The following is an 18,867-nucleotide window of genomic DNA, read 5'->3' as shown; positions in this document are numbered from 1 at the left end:
CCACAACAGCGTCATGACCTCTCACTCAATTCCAAGACCAGCTCTAGGTAACAAACTCAGAGTTTCTTCAATGAAAAGACAGTAGGATCTCCTTAAGAAAAGTATACATGGTAGGCATTCCTGTCATGGCTCAGTGGTTAACAAACTCGATTAGCATCCATGAGGACGTGGGTTCAATCCCTGGCCTCGTTCAGTGGGTTAGGGATCTGGCATTGCCGTGAGCTGTGGTGTAGGTTGCAGGCACGGCTTGGATCCTGCATTGCTGTGGCTGTGGTGTAGGCCAGCAGCTGCAGCTCTGATTCGACCCCTAGCCTGGGAATCTCCATATGCTGCAGGTGCAGCCCTATAAAAAAGAAGACAAAAAAAAAAAAAAAAAAAGAAGGAAAGAAAATTATATACTGTAAAACTTTGTTCTGGTTTTCTCCAAAGGAATCTGCAGCTACTTACCAGAAAAGTTTATACACTGGAGAAAGTAATGTAGGGTTTTAGTGGCTACTGGCTCAAAATGATGTAATCTCTGAAGAACCAAAATTCCACTCTGGTCCTTCAAGAATTCTCCCTGTTGAACAGTTGATAAGGAATAATAACACATTCCTTCAGGAACAGAAGAGATTAGAGCCAGATCAAAGATTTGAGAGATGAAGATATCTTAGTTCACTACTTAGTTCTCTGATTTCAGCTGTGCAGAAGAGTTATGGATCTTAAGACTATGACAATGGATTAGTATAAACCTATAAATTCTAACTGACATTTATAGAATACCACATTCAACAATGATAAAATGCATTTTTTTAAGATCACATGGAACAAAGATAGAGATCAACATAAGCCATGAAAGTATCAAATATAAAATAATATAAATTGTACAAAGTATATTATCAGACAACAATAGAATTAAACCAGTTATCAATAACAGAAAAATGGCTAGAAAAATCCCGAATATTTTGAGATTTTAAAACACACTTCAAAATTACACATAAGTCAAAAAAAGTCTCATATATATCGGAAAATTTTATGAACTAAATGAAAATTCAACTTATCAAAATCTGTGGGCTGCAATCAAAATGGCGCTTAAAAGGACATATATGAAATATTAAATATATGTATTAAAATGCAGAAATATTTAAAAAATATTCTAATAACCACTTTAAAGAAAGAATAACTTCAGTAGAAGAAAAAAAATAAAGCAGCAATAAATGAAATAAAAAAGAATTCAGCATAAAAATCAGCAATATCAAATGTGATTCTTTAAAAAGATCATTATAAAGTTGATAAAATTTGATAAATGTTGATTAGCAAAACTAATCTTGAAAAAAACAAAAGAGAAAGACAGGGAGTTCCCGTTGTAGCTCAGTGGAAATGAATCTGATTAGCATCCATGAGGATTGCAGGTAAGATCCCTGGCCTTGCTCAGTGGGTTAAGGATCCAGCGTTGCCATGAGCTGTGGTGTAGGTTGCAAATGTGGCTCAGATCTGGCATTGCTGTGTGGCTGTGGTGTAGGGTAGTGGGTATGACTCTGATTCAATCCCTAGCCTGGGAACTTTCATATGCCATAGGTGCAGCCCTAAAAAGACAAAAAAAAAAAAAAAAAAGATAGAGAGAGAGAAATACAGATTATCAATATCAAAATTAAAAGAAGTCATTTTTACCGACCACATGATCATTGAAAGGGAGAAAAAAACTGCATAAAACTCTATATCCACAAATGTGATCGTTTAGGAGAATGGATCAATTTCTCAAAATACATAAACTACCAAAATATATACAAAGAGAAATAGATAATCTGAACAGGCATTTATTTATTAAAGAAATTTCATCAATAATTAATAACCTTTCAAAAGAGAAAGTTAGGACCCAGAGAGTTTCACCCATGAAGTATACCAAACATATAAGGAAGAAGTGATATCAGTTCTCTGGAATCTCTTTCAGAAAATAGAAGTCAAGGTAACACTTCCTAACTCACTTATTAAGGGCATCATTGCTCTAATACCAAAACTAGAGAAGACATTACAAGACAGGAAAATTATACATCAATATTTCTTATGAACAGAGATGAAAATGTCCTCAACAAAATGTTAATGAGTTGGTTTTAACAATGTGTAAATAATTATGTACCACAACAAATGGGATTTACTACAAATATGAAGTCTGGTTCAATGTTCAAAAGTAGTTAATCTATCATATCAACAGATTAGGAAAAAATCATATGATGATATCACTTGAAATAGAAAAAAAGTATTTGACAAAATCCAATACCCACTAATAAAAAACTATCAGCAAACTAGGAAGAGAAGGAAACTTCCTCTAACTTAATACAGAACATCTACAAAGAAGTTATAGCTAACATCAAACTTTACGGTGAGAAACTGGACACTTTTCCCCTAAAATCAGAAACAAGACAAATATGTCCCTTCAACATTCCTATTCAACAGTATTCTAGCTACTGCAATAAGATAAGAAAACTGTCTTTGTTGGCAGATAATATAATTATCTAAATAGAAAATTCTGAAGAATTTGCAATTACTGGTACTAATAAGCAATACAGAAAAGATGCAGGGTATGAGGTTAATATAAAAAAAAAACCAGTTACTTACACATATGCTAGTAATGAACAATTGGATCATGATACTTTAGAAAATACATAATTTAAACAGCACCGAACAACAAAATACTTAGGTAAAATACAAACAAAATTTGGAAATTCTGTAATATCTACGCAGAAAACTATAAAACTCTGATAGAATGGATCAAAGATCTAAATAAATATAGAGATATGTTGTGTTTCTGGATTAAAATATTCAATATTGTTAATATCAGTATAAATTATTCTCAGTATGATCTATAGCTCAAACCAAAATCCTAGCAAGATATTTTATAACTAACAAGTTGACTTAGAGCTTACATGGAAAAAGTAAAAACCTAGATTATCCAATAAAATCAATAAGTAACAAAGTTGCTACTAAGAACAATATAGTATTTGCAAAAGAATAAATCAGTGGGACAGAATGGAGGCCCGAGAAATAGACCCTCAAACAAAAGCAATGAACTGATCTTTGAAAAAGAAGCAAAGGAGATTTAAAGTAAGAAGATGGTCTTTGCAAGGAATGGCGCTGAACCTACTATACAATATGTGCCCAACAATGAACCTAGAGACACATCTCACACATTACACAAAAATTAACTCAGAAAAGATCAAGGACCTAAATATAAAATGTAAATCTGCAAAACATCTAGGAGAAAAATCTGTGTTATCTCTCATTCAGTAGTGTTTTTATATGAAACAGTAAAATTAAGATCTATGAAAAAAATTATAAGCAGGATTTTTATTAAAATTAAAAACATCTGTTCTGGGAAAACATTGTAAGAGAATGAAAACACAAGCAACAGAGTGGGATAAAATATTTACAAAATATATATCTGATAAAGTGCTTATCTCCAAATTATACAAGAAATCTTAAAACTCAGCAAGATTACAAACAACCCAATTTTTTAGTCTTTTTTTTTTTTTTTTTTTTTTTTTTTTTTTAATAGGGCTGCACCCAGGGCATATGAAGGTTCTCAGGCTAAGGGTCAAATTGGAGCTGTAGCTGCTGGCCTGCACCACAGCCACAGTAACACAGGATCTAAATTGCAGAAACTATAATTGCATTCCTTGTCACTGACCCAAATGATTCAAATAGGCTTACACAAAAACTTTCATGCAAATGTTTATAAAAGTTTTATTCATGATTTCCAAACACTGAAAGCAGCGAAAGTGTCCCTTAATAGGTGAATAATTAAAAAAAAACTTGCCATTTGCAACAACACGGATGGACCTGGAGGGTAGTATGTTTAGTGGACTAAATCAGACACAGAAAAATAAATACTGTATGTTATCACTTATATGTGGTTACCAGTGGGGAGAGGGAAAGGAAGAGGGGCAAGATAGGGGTAGGAGATTAAGAGGTACAAATGACCAGGTATAAAATAAATAAGCTATAGGGATATATTGCACAGCACAGAGAATAGAGCCATACTTTATAATAATTTTAAATGGAGTATAATCTACAAAATTATTGAATCAGGAGTTCCCGTCATGGCGCAGTGGTTAACGAATCCGACTAGGAACCATGAGGTTGCGGGTTCGGTCCCTGCCCTTGCTCAGTGGGTTAACGATCCGGCGTTGCCGTGAGCTGTGGTGTAGGTTGCAGACGTGGCTCGGATCCAGCGTTGCTGTGGCTCTGGCCTAAGCTGGTGGCTACAGCTCCGATTCAACCCCTAGCCTGGGAACCTCCATATGCCAAGGGAGCGGCCCAAGAAATAGCAAAAAAAAAAAAAAAAAGACAAAATTATTGAATCATTATGTTGTACACCTGAAACTAACATAATATTGTAAATCAATTATACTCAATTAAAAAAAGAACATAAAATTGTCAGCATCTTTTATAAATTGGCCATAGAAGAGGGAATTCTCTCACTATGGTCATATCAAAGCCTTCTTGACAAGAAAATAAAATTTAATAAATTTACTAAAAAACTAATACCCTTTTTATAGGGAGTGCTTTTATGGAGGTATTAATGAAACAAAGAAATCAGAGTTGAGCTTTAACTCCACGTTTCTATATTAAGTTTTTAATATACTTTCTCTTGTCATATTGTTTATGATTGCTTCATCATATACTCTTTAAAATTACATAAGTTTTAATTTAATAAGTTGTTATCAACTTTAGCCAGTAATCAAAAAAGATTTGTCTTAGATTCTCCAGGAATGATAGGTCCAGATTTGCTTATAATTTATTTAAGTGAAAACACTGGGAAAATACTATTGTTTTACAAACTCAGGAGCTTCCCCAGCTGAAATTCAAAATTGGCCCCATACACATAGGAGAGACTGAGAAAAAGAGGCAGACAATTCCAGATAGGTAGGTAGCAGTATTAATATGCAAGGGAAATTACATATGCTTGTCTTGGGGGGACCACACGATGAGTAGGTCTCCATAGTTGCCCATCAGAATCTTAAAAGTTTATGTAAAGGCTTTAATGGGGCTCAGTCATGTGTACAATACAGATGGTCTCAACACTACACTATTATTTCAAGGTTTCATCCTTGAAATGGCTCCAGGGTAGGCTGTGTATAACAGACTCACAGATGTGAAAAACTTATGATTACCAAAGGGGGTGTGGAGAGGGATAGACTGGGCGTCTAGGATTGGCATATGCACACTGAGGTACATGGAATGAATGAATGGCCATAGCACTGAGAACTCTACCCAATATTCTGTGATAATCTATGTGGGAAAAGAATCTGAAAGAGAATGGATATGTGTATATGTATGACTGAATCACTTTGTTGTACAGCAGAAATTATCACAACCTTGTAAATCAACCATACCTCAATAAAAATTTTTAAAAAGTCTATGCCATATCCTAAAAAGAAATACTTTGAAACCAATCTAATCACATTCCACCAAATTAGTATTATGTATATCTCACCACCAACAATTAAGAGATAAATTAAAACTAATTAGCCAAGATAGGGAATTTAATATATTAAAATGACTGCTTAATTTAGGTTCAGAAAGTTTTTAGCGTACAGAGAGTAGGCATGGCTTAGACATTTTGATTTTAATGACTCATCAATTAATTTCTTCTAGAATGTTTTAGAAAGACCCATAAGTGGGTTGATTACAAGTTAAATCGTTAGAATAAAATTCAGGTTGTTGGTCTTTTTTATATCAGACAACAACTTTTGCTATAATAGTAAACTGAAAGAATCTAAAGGAGTTAAGTCCAAGTGACTTTTATGAAGAAGAAGTTTTATTATACCAACGTTACATAAAATTTCAGTGTTTCAAATGAAAGAAACCCTGAGATGGGTTTGATGAATCTTTTTGTTCAAATTCAGGACTAATCATGCATCTCAGAAAGGAAGACATATCAGCAAGATGTTCAAAAGAAAGTATTGACTTGCTCACATAAAGCCTTAAATCTCCTACCAGGAAATCTGAAAAGGCTAAATAAGGATTTTGTCTTTTGGTGAGAGGAGGGAATAAAAACAACCTTAGGAAACTGAATACTTTCATTATGGATTACTAAAAAGACTTCTAAGTAAAGATCCTGGTTCAGCTTCTTCAAACGAAGCATAGCTACAACTACAATGTGTCATTTCTTCTGAAGGCACAAGTAAAAATCCTATTACCAGAAATACGTGAGATGTGATTTTCTATTTATTTTAAAGAAAACTAAACTTCCTGCCCATACAGATTTTCTGAGCATCACCTTGAGTTAGTCACAAAAGAAAATGCTGCTGAGTGAGGATTTTCCGTTTCCTTTCTCCCTGTTCTCTGTTTACCATTGTTTCACTTCCCCTTCCAAGACTCACATGTATCAAGAAACTCACATGTATTTTTCCTGATTTAAGCTGCTAATAAAAAAAAGCGTTATGATAATTTAATTTTCTTTGAGGGAAAAAAAATGTCTTTTGAGTTAAATCACAAGTAATTGACAGAACAAGGCAATAGCAGACGATGTGGGGGCCACCTGCTCAGAGTTCTCTCTCAAAGTCTCAAATCCCTACTCTTAGTAATTTGCCCATGGAACCCGTTTCTGAAAGGATGTGAATATGTCACTTCACTAACATTTTTTCTATAATTATTTATTGAGTGATTCCTTTGGAAATTGATTGTGATCACTAAAGTATATCCTCCACGAAGAAGCAAGATGTTCAGATTATGGGTCTCTTGCAGAAGGGTAGGTTTGGATATAGCGACGCCATGAGGAATCCTGGCAGTTCGGAAAGTTCAAAAGGAAACAAAGAGCATTTGAGTTCCTGGACTCAGTTCCAATGTGACTAGGCTCAGGGAGTGCCTGCCACACCGACAAATAATTCTCAGAACACCTGGTTTCAGATAATTCAACTCTGGCACTTTCTCACTGGAGGTAGCATCAGATTCCACAGGTTAAGGGTTCAGTCCTACAAACCTAGCTTCCCCTCCTCCCAGTTCAGACACCAGTCCCAAGGTCAGGTTGTTACCTGTGCTTCTCAACAACTGGTCATATATAAATCAGAAGTTCCCAAGACCTTCTGCTTGCATAAGCAGCTCACAGAACTCAGGAAACCTATTTACTCACTAGATTACCAGTTTAGAATAAAAGGCTATCATTTAGGAACAGCCAGATGAATGAGGTGCATGAGGCAGGGTATGGGGAAAGGGCTCAGAGCTTCCTTGTTCTCTTTCCAAATCTCCACGCACTCCACAAACCCTGTACTTTTGGGGTTCTATGGAAGCTTCAGTGCTCTGCGTGATGGATTAAATCCCTGGCCACTGGCAATTGAATGAATATCTCCATCCCTGCTCCTTTAGGAGGTGGCCCTCACCTTTTGATTACCTAAGGACTTTCCAAAATCATCTTGTTAACGTAATAAAAGACATCTTTATTGCTCTTATCACGGGAAATTCCAAGAGTTTTAGGACCTGTGAGCCAGACAGCAGGGACAAAAGATCAAATATATATGACCAAATATTTATTTCTTACAAATCACAATATCATGGAGGTATTTGATAATTTGAAAAAGCAGCTAAATTCCAAGAAACCTCAGTTTGCACAGGAAACTTCAGAATTTCAGGAGTTCCAAAGCTTCTAGTTAAATTGTTTATTAAGGAGAACACACACACACACACACACACACACACACAATCACAACACACAAAGAAATGCTTTTGTTATGGATGACCAAGTTTGGAGTTAAAATTAACGCCAAATAAATTTATATATGGAAAATAAATAAAATGTTCTTATCTATCTGTCCCAACATCACAGAGAAAAGAATGAAGGAGTTTTCAGTAACTTTGAAGGGTGAGTGGAAAATATGAAATTCATTTGTTGGATCTGTAAAAATGAATAAACAGAAACTTCAGTTAAACTGAGGGACAGCCCTCATGCCCTGCAATGATAGCAGAGCCCAACAGAAAGAAGACAGACTCTTCCTTCCTGGCAAGGACTCAGCCATGGAAGTCTCGGACTCTGTTTACTGTAGATCTCCCAACTTCCTCATCCCCTCTATAAAAAATTTCTCCTCCCCCTGTCGTGCGGGGATTTGCATATAGCTTGCCACGGTTGCAGACTCTGAATTAGAATTCTCTGCTGATCCAGAATAAGCCCATCTTTGCTGTAGAAATATCTGACAGTGTTTTTTTCAGGTCAGCACACCTTACGGGTCACCACAAAGAACTAGACCCTTCGCATTCGGAGAGCCCCAAACTGAGTTATATCAGGTGTTTATGTGACTACCAACTGCAGAGGTGTCTAAATGCGTACTAGGTGCTATGGCTGAAGAATGAATTGAGATCAACAAAGGAGTCTATATCAAAGCTGAATTTATTAACCCGTCAGTCAAGAAAGAGCTCACCACACCAGAAAAAATTCAGGTGAATAGTGATACAAGCTCTATACGCAGACTCAGCTCTCAGCAAAGTCTGAAAAAAGTTCATGGTTTCTTTTCTCTGTCTTCTACGAATATAGGAAAACTAAATGCACCATATCTAAAAATGGCAAGAGAAGGATCTTCAAGATATGAGTGTGGATTGTAATGTAGTTCTTTATCTTATCAGATTACTACACAGAATTTTTTTTGGTTTTTTTTGTTTTTTTTTTTGTCTTTTGTTATTGTTGCTGCTATTTCTTGGGCTACTCCCGCAGCATATGGAGGTTCGCAGGTTAGGGGTTGAATCGGAGCTGTAGCCACCAGCCTACGCCAGAGCCACAGCAACGCGGGATCCGAGCCGCGTCTGCAACCTACACCACAGCTCACGGCAACGCCGGATCCTTAACCCACTGAGCAAGGGCAGGGACTGAACCCGCAACCTCATGGTTCCTAGTTGGATTCGTTAACCACTGCGCCACGATGGGAACTCCTACATAGAGTCTTTTTCCATACCTAATTTTAACATAAATAAGATATGGTAGGGCTTATGATAAAAAATAAAAATGATAGTTTCTCCAATTTTAATCTAATTGCAAATTCACAGGAGCCCTATTATAGGTGAGATATTATGTGATTTTACCAATAAAGAGAACAAGTCTTATAGAAAGTATGACATACCAATCATCATCTCCCTAAAATGTCTTTCCTGGGCCCCTGGAAACTGAAAGACTGCAGTTTTGTGTGACAGTAAAACTCATCTTCCTTCCTCCACAGCATACTAATAAAGTAATTATTCTCGCCTCATACTTTCTGTTAGAACTCCGAAGTGTTTCTCTTTCCTTGGTGAGAGACACTTGAGGTGAAAATAGACATATCGTTAAAAAATTGTTTATTTTGTTGTCAGAAGTAGTTTTAAGTGTTTTTGCTTTCTTTACTCAACGACGAGCTCCAGTCTGAACATTTCACCACTATGTTCACAGTTACCTTCTGACAAGCTTGCCCGGCCATGACCACTTTTCCTCACCTCAGGATTGCAGACCTGCCATTGCTCAAAAATTCAAAAAATTTTTCAGTGGTTCTTTCTTCCTAAATTTTACCTTATCTTAATATGATGCACGATTAGTCATAGAATTGCTCTCCTTCCTCACTAAAACTGCTTACTCTAAAATTTGGCCTAGGCAATGGCTGTTCTTTTTTAAAGCATCACATATCGTTTAGGTGAATTGTGAAAAACAGAACTCATCCCCCATTTGTACTGATTCTGAAACTTGAGTAGTTGAGTAGATCTATTTTGTTATTGTTCTTGCCGAACATTATTCTAAGCTTCAGGTAGTATTCGGCCAACATCTAGTCTTTGTTATATATTGTCATGTCTTTTTCCTGCAATGGACTTCTCTCAAGATTCAGGAACAAGCATACGGTAAGAACCCTGCAGAAATCTCCCCAGCCCACATTGCCTTAGCAAAACATCTCTTGGTTTTTCTGTACTCAATTTTTAAACATATACTTGTTGGATATGTTGTGATAGTGCAGCCACAGCAAAAGATGAGAAAGAGACTTGGTGGAAATGTTTTCGCAGGTCTAGAGGGGGGTTTCTGCATGCCACATAGAGTCACAGGGAAGTCACTAGGGTTGCCAGAGGCAAAAGAATGGAGCAAAGGGGAAGCTCAGGCCAGAGTCTTTACTGGGGTCTCCATGGGAAAGGCAAAACAAGGCACAATAAATGGTTTAGGACTGTCTAGTTTAAATAATGCCATCGGGCTTTGGGACATAGGAGGGGTCTCTTCTTGCTGGGTACCTAGACCTAGGCTTGGTGCGTGAGGACAAAATAAGCAGGTCCTTGGAGGTAGAAGCAGGACTGGTTGGTTTGTACAGTTGTCTCCTGAGCAGCATGTGTTTGAACTGCATGTGGATTATTTTCAATCAATATAGTACATGTATTTTCATTTTATAGATCTTCAAATTAACTAAACTTCAAGAAAAGTTTAGGTTTGATTAGAGATCACACTATGTGGAATAAAATAAAAAACCTAGCATTTGAGTCCTGAGTCTATCCGAGATTTTCAGCTTCTTGCCCTGGGGTGAGTCATGCAGCAATCCCTTTGGTTTTGAGGCAGAGAGAGCAGAGGCAGATTTTCGCGAGGGAGGTCAGTGCCCCAGCCCCTGGTTGTTCAAGAGTCAACTGCATATGAAAAGCATTTTCAGAGGCAACTTGTTATTGTCACTGGGAATTGGCTAGCCCTGGAAAGGGCAATCTCTCTCTAGCCAGAAACATTTTTTAAAATGTTGAAACATTATAATATAAAAAAATTATATATGTGTATATATATATATATATATATATATATTTAAAATATAAGCCAAATTTCAAGAGGTTACATATCTCTGAAAACATTGTTAGTCAGTGTTTATATTGGGAAAAAATTATAAATCTTTACCCTTCAAAATTGATATAATAGTTTTAATTTTAAAAATGTAGGAAAATCTCGAACTGCATTCTATATAGAATTATTACACCATCAGAATGAGGTGAGAGATCTTGAAAAAGGGCCGGTGAAGGAGGTAAACTCATATATATCACGTACAAAGTAGCTTTAATTATAAACTATTTTTGGTGGTCAGAACATCATATTTTAAGCATCTTTCATTCTTTTTTTTGCTTTTGCTTTTCTTTATTGATCTTGACATTTTAGGAGAGTACAGTTCAGTTGCTTTAGGGCTGCACCCACGGCATATGGGGGTTCCCAGGCTAGGGGTGGAATCAAAGCTGTAGCCGCTGGCCTATACCACAGCCACAGCAACGCCAGATCCAAGACGTGTCTGCAGCCTACACCACAGCTCATGGCAACACCAGACCTTTAGATCCTTTACCCACTGAGCAAGGCCAGGGATGAAACCTACATCCTCATGGATGCCAGTCAGATTCGTTTCTGCTGAGTCACGATAGGAACTCTAGCTTCTTACATTCTAATAAGATAATGCATTCCTTATAAATATTTCTGTATATTTTAGTTACATTTTAGAAAATTTGTTGAGGTGTAGGTTTTTGTAAAATGCACTAACTTTTCCACTTAAGAAGAATGAAAAAGAGATTCTTGGATGGTGGTTCCATGTAGAACAACTGATTTTCAGGAAGAGATTACTGGCATTCAGTGGAGATAGTATTTGTTGAAAACCATTTTAGGTCCCAGGAGTATCAGTGCCACAAGTTAAACTGCAATGTGAGCTGGTTACCTTCACTCTCTTTATAACCACCAGTTCTGAGCTTGCAAATCATACTGTTGTCACTGTTGCTTAAACTTAAATTCAAGCAAGAAAACCTTCTCTAGTTTCTTCCTCTCAGTATTTATGGTTGTTGTCGTCTGCAGTTTCTACCTGCTTCTTATTCATTTACCCTAATTATGAGAAAATACTCTCTACTCTCTAAGTTTGGGGACTGAGGATATGGATTGATTTCTTCACCTCTGATTCAGATGATTCCTACCTATGCAATCAAACAATTTAATTGCCCTGTCCACAGTGACTGGTTCACAGATACATAGGTGACCCAAGCAAGAGCAACAAGAAATTTAGATAGTACTTTTGCTTGATTCATTGTGAAAACAGCTGATTCCTTCCTTTGATTGTTAGCAGACTACGGCCCCAATTCTTTTGAAGCCATATTGCCACCACATGGAAGAGCTTTCATAAAAACACAAGAGAAAGAGTGGAATGACATTAGCTGGGTCTGTAGAGCAGGCATGTCTGAGATTGTCCTTTGCTGTTTACCATACTTGCAATATGAGTACTGGCTCTTTCAGATTATCTTTTGGGTTAAATCAAAATGTCTTTCAATTCTTCCTTGCCCACTGGATACTTTTAACAGAACAGAGTTTTTAAACATCAGGCACTAAAATATAACTATGGAAGGTGCCATTTTACTTGATTTAATGAAGACAGAAGAAAAAAACAGTGACACTCCCCAATTTCCCTATTTCTGAACTCATAATTGTGATTGTAAGGGGATAAATGATTCAAGAACATATAGCACTGTAATTAATAGTGAGGCTCTGAAGCAAGAAATCTGAAATTCAAATGCCAACTCTACCAACTACTAGTCATATAGCCTTAGGAAAGTTGCTCTGTGCCTTGGTTTTCTCACTTAAAAGTTGGGACAGTATTTTATGGGGGTTCTAGATAATACATACATATGTAATTTACATAAAACAGTGTCAGGCATACTGTGAGTATTCAATAAATCAAAAAATTCCAGTATCTGGGTATTGTTTTTCATCATAATTATATATTGTTATTATTGTTTATTCAATTATGTATATAATACAATGATAATGTGCAAGAAGCAAAGAATGCCCCCTTCTAAGTCTCTCATAATTGGAATCATCTCTCTTGCATATTAATCCATCTTCCAAAAATCTTTTGTCTGTCAGAGCAGGTAATCTTCTGATAGGTCCATTTACTTCAAAGCTTTTATATTTATTGAATACTACCATGTTCAAACCTCTATCTGCAAACTAGGAATGTAGTGGATAACAATTCAAATGAGATTGCTTTTTTCATGCAATCCATATTCTAGAAGTGGCACAAAAAAATCAAAATAATTATCTATAGGTTGGAAAAGTATTATGCAGAAGAAACACAAAATTCTTTGAGAACATATTCTGGGGTAACTGCTCTAGGACTTGAGAGTCAAAGAAGGCTTTCTTTAAAAATGATTTTCAGTTAAAGCTTTCACAAGAGTAAGAAAAGGAACACACTAGTATTGGAAGTAGCTTGTATGAATGACTAGCTTGGGGAAGGAGAACAATACCATGTTAGAAGAATGAGAAGGAGATTCTATCTGAAGCACAGACAACAAATGAAAGCATGACAAACAAGGATAGTGGTAAGGCAGGAAAATAAAGTCATGGAGAAACTTTAGATAATATAAAGGAGTTTTTCTTTGTTATCATTTTAGCGCACTAAAAGGAATTGAATCCACTGAAGTATCATTTTTTGAATAAAAAAATAATTCTAGCAGAGTGTACCAAAAACGGAGTTAAGAGATTCAAATCTATTTCAATAGTTTTGGTAAAATGGAAATAAAGGAAGTGAATGGATGTGAGGCATATTTAAGAGGGGGAATAGAGAGATGTGGAGACATGATATATTAAGAGTCAGAAGCTACCAGCTTTAATCATTGATTTGTTGTGGGAACTGGTAGAGGAGAAAAAAGAGAATGTTTCAAGGATGCCAACAAGTATCTAGATTTTTACACCTAGTTGAATGGTGTTGTCATTTACCGAGATAGGAACACTGTTTATTAAAATGAAGAAGAGCTTCTCACTCCGGGAGGGAAGATAGTAGATAAGGGCAAAGGAAGTCTCATTCTGCATTGACCAGAAAACAAATAAACATGAAAAAAAGATTCTGTTCAGGACATCAAAGAAAATTTTAAACTAAGTTACTCAAATTTTTATTACAAGAAGAAAGAATAGCAAATTAAAGACAAAGAAGCTAGAAGAAGGCAAATAATCACAAGAAATCAATGAAATAGAATGCAGAAGTACAATAGTAAAACTCAACAGATCTACTAATAAATTCTTTGAAACAAATAAGGAAATTGATGATGCCTAGCAAAACTAATCAAAATAAAAAGAAAGAAAATACAAATTACCAATTTGAGGAATAAAAACATAATACCACTTTTATACAGACTCAATCATTAAAAGGCAAAATATTTTGAACAAATGTAGAACAATAAATGTGATGCTTTTGGTAAAAAGGAGAAATGCATAGTATTATATCTGACACAAGAATAAATAGAAGTTTTGTATAGTCCTAAGTCTGTTAGAGGAAATGAATACATAAGTAGAATCTTTCTCAAAAGGAAATTTTAGGACCAGTTGTCTTCACTGATGAATTATTTCAAACTGTTCAAGAAATAATAAAAATTTTTACACAAACTTATTCAGAAAATAGGAGAAAAAATTAATTCCTTTTATAAGATCAACATACTACTAATTCCAAATGTTACTAGAACATTTTAAGGAAGGAAAATTATAGACAACTATTTCTCAGGAACATAGAAGTAAAAATCCTAAAAATTATTTTTAAGGATCCAATTAAAAAGAAAGACAATAGAATATGACCAAATGGTGGTTGTTCCATGAATGCTAGGTTAGTCTTAAATATAAAAATTAATCATTGTGGAATTTCAATGTTAAAGTAGAAAGACAACTGAGAATTTTTTAAACTTTTTATTATAGTTGATTTCCAATGGTCTGTCAATTTATTCTGTACAACAAAGTGACCCAGTTATACATTTCTATACATTCTTTTCTTCACATTTATCTTCCACCATGTTCCACCACAAGTGATTAGATATAGTTCCCTGTGCTATATAGCAGGATCTCATTGCATATCCATTTCAAATGCAATAGTTTGCATTTACTAAGCCGAAACTTCCACTTGCTCCCACTCCCTCCCCTTTGCCTTGGCAACAACTCCATGTCCATGAGTCTGTTTCTTTTCTGCAGATAGGTTCATTTGTGCTGTGTATTAGATTCCAGATATAAGTGATATCATATGGTATTTGTCTTTCTTTTCTGACTTTCTTCACTGAGTATACGAGTCTCTAGTTCCATCCATGTTGCTGCAAATGGCATTATTTTGTTCTTTTTATGGCAGTGTAGTATTCCATTGTGTATATGTAACATATTTTCTTAATCCATTAATCTGTTGTTGGAAATTTAGATTGTTTCCATGTCTTGGCTATTGTGAATAGTGCCACAATGAATATAGGGGTGCATGTGTCTTTTTCAATAAAAGTTTTGTCTGGGTATATGCCCAGGAGTGGGATTGCTGGGTCATGTGGTAGACAGTTTTCTGAGGTACTTCCAAACTGGTTTCCATAGTGGTTGTACCAATTTACATTCCCACTTACAGTGTAGGAGGGTTCCCTTTTCTCCACACCCTCTCCAGCATTTGTTACTTACTAATGATGGCCATTCTGACCAGTGTGAGGTGGTACCTCACTGTAGTTTTGATTTGCATTTCTCTGATAATTAGGGATGTTGAGCATTTTTCCCATATGTCTTCTTTGGAGAAATGTCTATTTAGATCTTCTGCCCATTTTTTTCAAATTGGGTTGCTTGTTTTTTTGCTGTTTATTGTATGAGTTGTTTATATATTTTGGAGATTAAGCTCTTGTCAGTTGCATCATTTGAAACTATATTCTTCCATTTTGTAAGTTGTCTTTTTGTTTTGTTTAATGGTTTCCTTTGCTGTGCAAAAGCTTGTCAGTTTGATTAGGTCCTATTGGTTTATTTTTGCTTTTGTTTCTACTGCTTTGGGAGACTGGCCTGAGAGAACATTTGTAAGGTTGATGTCAGAGAATGTTTTGCCTATGTTCTCTTCAAGGAGTTTGATGGTGTCTTATCTTTAAGTCTTACAAAGAAAAACTTCGCCCATCCTTTTTACACTTTTCTGAAAGATTAAAGAAGGAACACTCCCAAAGACCTTCTATGAAGCCACCATCACCCTAATGCCAAAACCAAAAAAAAATACTACCAAAAAAGAACATCACAGGCCAATATCCTTGATGAATATAGTGTAAAAATTCTCAAGAAAATTTTATCCAACTGAATACAATAACATATAAAAAAACTCATACACCATGACCAAGTGGGATTCATCACAAGATTACAAGGATGGTTCAACATACACAAATCGATCAACACCATACACCACATTAACAAAAGAAAAGTCAAAAACCACATGATCATCTATCTCAATACATGCAGAAAAAGCATTTGACCAAATCCAACATCCATTCATGATAAAAATTCTCACCAAAATGCATATAGAGGAAACATACCTTAACATAATAAAAGCCATTTATGACAAATCCACAGCCAATATAATACTCAGTGGAGAGAAGCTGAAAGTCTTCCTGCTAAAATATGGAACAAGACAAGGATGTCCATTCTCACCACTTTTATTCAACATAGGATTTGAAGTCCTAGCCACAGCAATCAGACAAACAAAAGAAATAAGAGGCATCCAAGTTGGAAGAGAAGTAAAATTGTCACTGTATGCAGATGACATGATACTATATATAGAAAACCCTAAGGACTTAACCCAAAAGCTACTCTAATTGATCAACAAATTCAGCAAACTACAGGATACAAAATTAACATTCAGAAATTGGTTGTGTTTCTGTATACTAACAATTAAATGTTAGAAAAGGAATTTAAAAATACAACCTTTTAAAATTGCACCCCAAAATTAAAAACCTAGGAATACACCTGATCAAGGAGATGAAAGACTTATATGCTGAGAACTATAAAACATTAATCAAGGAAATTAAATAGGATTCAAAGAAATGGAAAGATATCCCATGCTCCTGGATTGAAAGAATTAATATTAGAATGGCCACACTACCCAAAGCAATCTATAGATTTGATGTGATCCCTATCAAATCACCCATGACATTTTTCATAGAACTAAAACAAACAACCCCAAAATTTACATGGAACCATAAAAGACCCAGAATTTCCCAAGTAATCCTGAGGGGAAAAAAACAAGCAGGAGGCATAACTCTCCCAGACCTCAGACAGTATTACAAAGCTACAGTAATCCAAAGAGTTTGATACTCGTACAAAAACAGACACACAGAGCAATGGAACAGAATAGAGAACCCAGACACCAATGGTCAATTAATCTTTGACAAAGGAGGCAAGACTACAAAATGGGAAAAAGACAGTGTCTTCAACAAGTGATGCTGGGAAAACTGGACAGCTACATATAAATCAATGAAACTAGAACTCACCTTCACACCATGCACAAAAATAAACTGAAAATTGCTTAAAGATTTAAATGTACGAATGAAAATTATTAGCCAAAGAAGCAGAACAATATACAAGGGAATATAAAGTCATGTAGCTCAACATACAAAGTGTTTCAAGAAGGAAAACATGATCTTTCTTTTCTTTTCTTTCTCCATTGCCACAAATCAAATTTAGGCCAGTATAAATCATTTACTGCTGCATAACAAACAACCACAAAAATCTCTGTGTTATACAACAGTACCTACCTTGGCCATTCATCACAGAGTCATTTGGAGTTCAACTAGTTTAATTTGGTGTTACCTGGAAAGCTGTAACCTGAAGGTCAGCTCAGGGTCTGCTTCATGCATCTCTCATTCTCCTTGAGAATGCTTTCCTCACATCCATATCAGAGATGCAAGAGGACAAATACATTATTTTCCTTTAAGTTCTATTCTTAGAACTAGCACATTATCACTGATGTCCACTTTTAGAGGTCAAAGAAAATCACATGACCAGGCCCAAAGTGACATGTACTCCTACTAGAAGGAACTTCAAGGTCAAATAGCAAAGGACAATTTCAAGGAGGGACAGTGGTGATGATTGCACAACAGTGTGAATGTGCTTAATGCCACCAAACTTAACACCTCAAGAAGGTCCAAATGTTGAATTTTGTGATGTATATTATACCACACAGAAAAACCTGTCGAGAGCAGGAAATTTCCATCTTTGCAACTCTGTAAACATATGACAAAATATTTTGTAGATGTCAACTTCAGTGTGTCATCAGTGTACACAATTTTTGAAAACTTCCCCTTTTGGGAAAGGGTATCTAAGCACAAGAGAGAGGCAATCAGTGAATTAGCTCATGGAGTACCTTGAGCCCAACTTCAGAGAGGTGCTGTCTGTATCTAAACCCCATTGCCTAGAGAATCCAATGAAGAAACTGGAAAGTAAGCCATGTGTCCCAAATTCTTCCAAGTCATCATGTCAGCCCACTCTTTTCACATCATCAAACCACCTCTTTGTGTTTCTAGGAGACTTCTAGGATCACCACAGTGTAATCTGGGCATCTCTCTCCATCACCATGGTATTTCTAATATCATCAATGTACCTCTCTGGGTTATCTTTCATCGTCTTATGTGTCTCTTACATCAACATGGTGTCTCTCACTTCAACACAGCAACTTTGAACAGCTATGCTACATCTTTCTGGACCCCCTCTGAGAATCTAATAAAAAGTCTCAGGTTTGCTTCCCCAGAAAAGCATAGAATATATTTCATCAGATTCTGGGTGACTATATGCCAAGGTTGAGAATAGGCATGCTGAAGCAGCTGAATTGGATCCCAAAGATCATCCAAGAGGTGGGAGGGATCCAGGAAGTTTGGGCACAGACTTATGCCCCACGTGTTCCACCCAAGTGACCTCCCAAGCCTGGAAAGTAGGGCCACGTGGTAACTTTTGTAGACCCAAGGTCTTCTTTCCTCTTTGGTCCCTGTCCTCCATATAAATTTGTATAAATATGAATGCATTAATATTATCTATTAAAACATGGCCTTCAACCTAAAAAAAAGTAAAAGATATCTGTAAAGGATATTGCAGGAGGCAAGAAATTGGGCAAATAACTCTGCAAAAGGGCCCTGTTATCTGACCTCCCA

Source organism: Sus scrofa, chromosome 5 (genome assembly GCF_054392235.1).
Source record: "Sus scrofa isolate SSC_HxYL_T2T_F1_AM1 chromosome 5, Sscrofa_HxYL_maternal_Yorkshire_Landrace_v2.0, whole genome shotgun sequence".
NCBI classification, from domain to species: Eukaryota; Metazoa; Chordata; class Mammalia; order Artiodactyla; family Suidae; genus Sus; species Sus scrofa.
Note: the sequence above shows the minus strand (reverse complement) of the source record.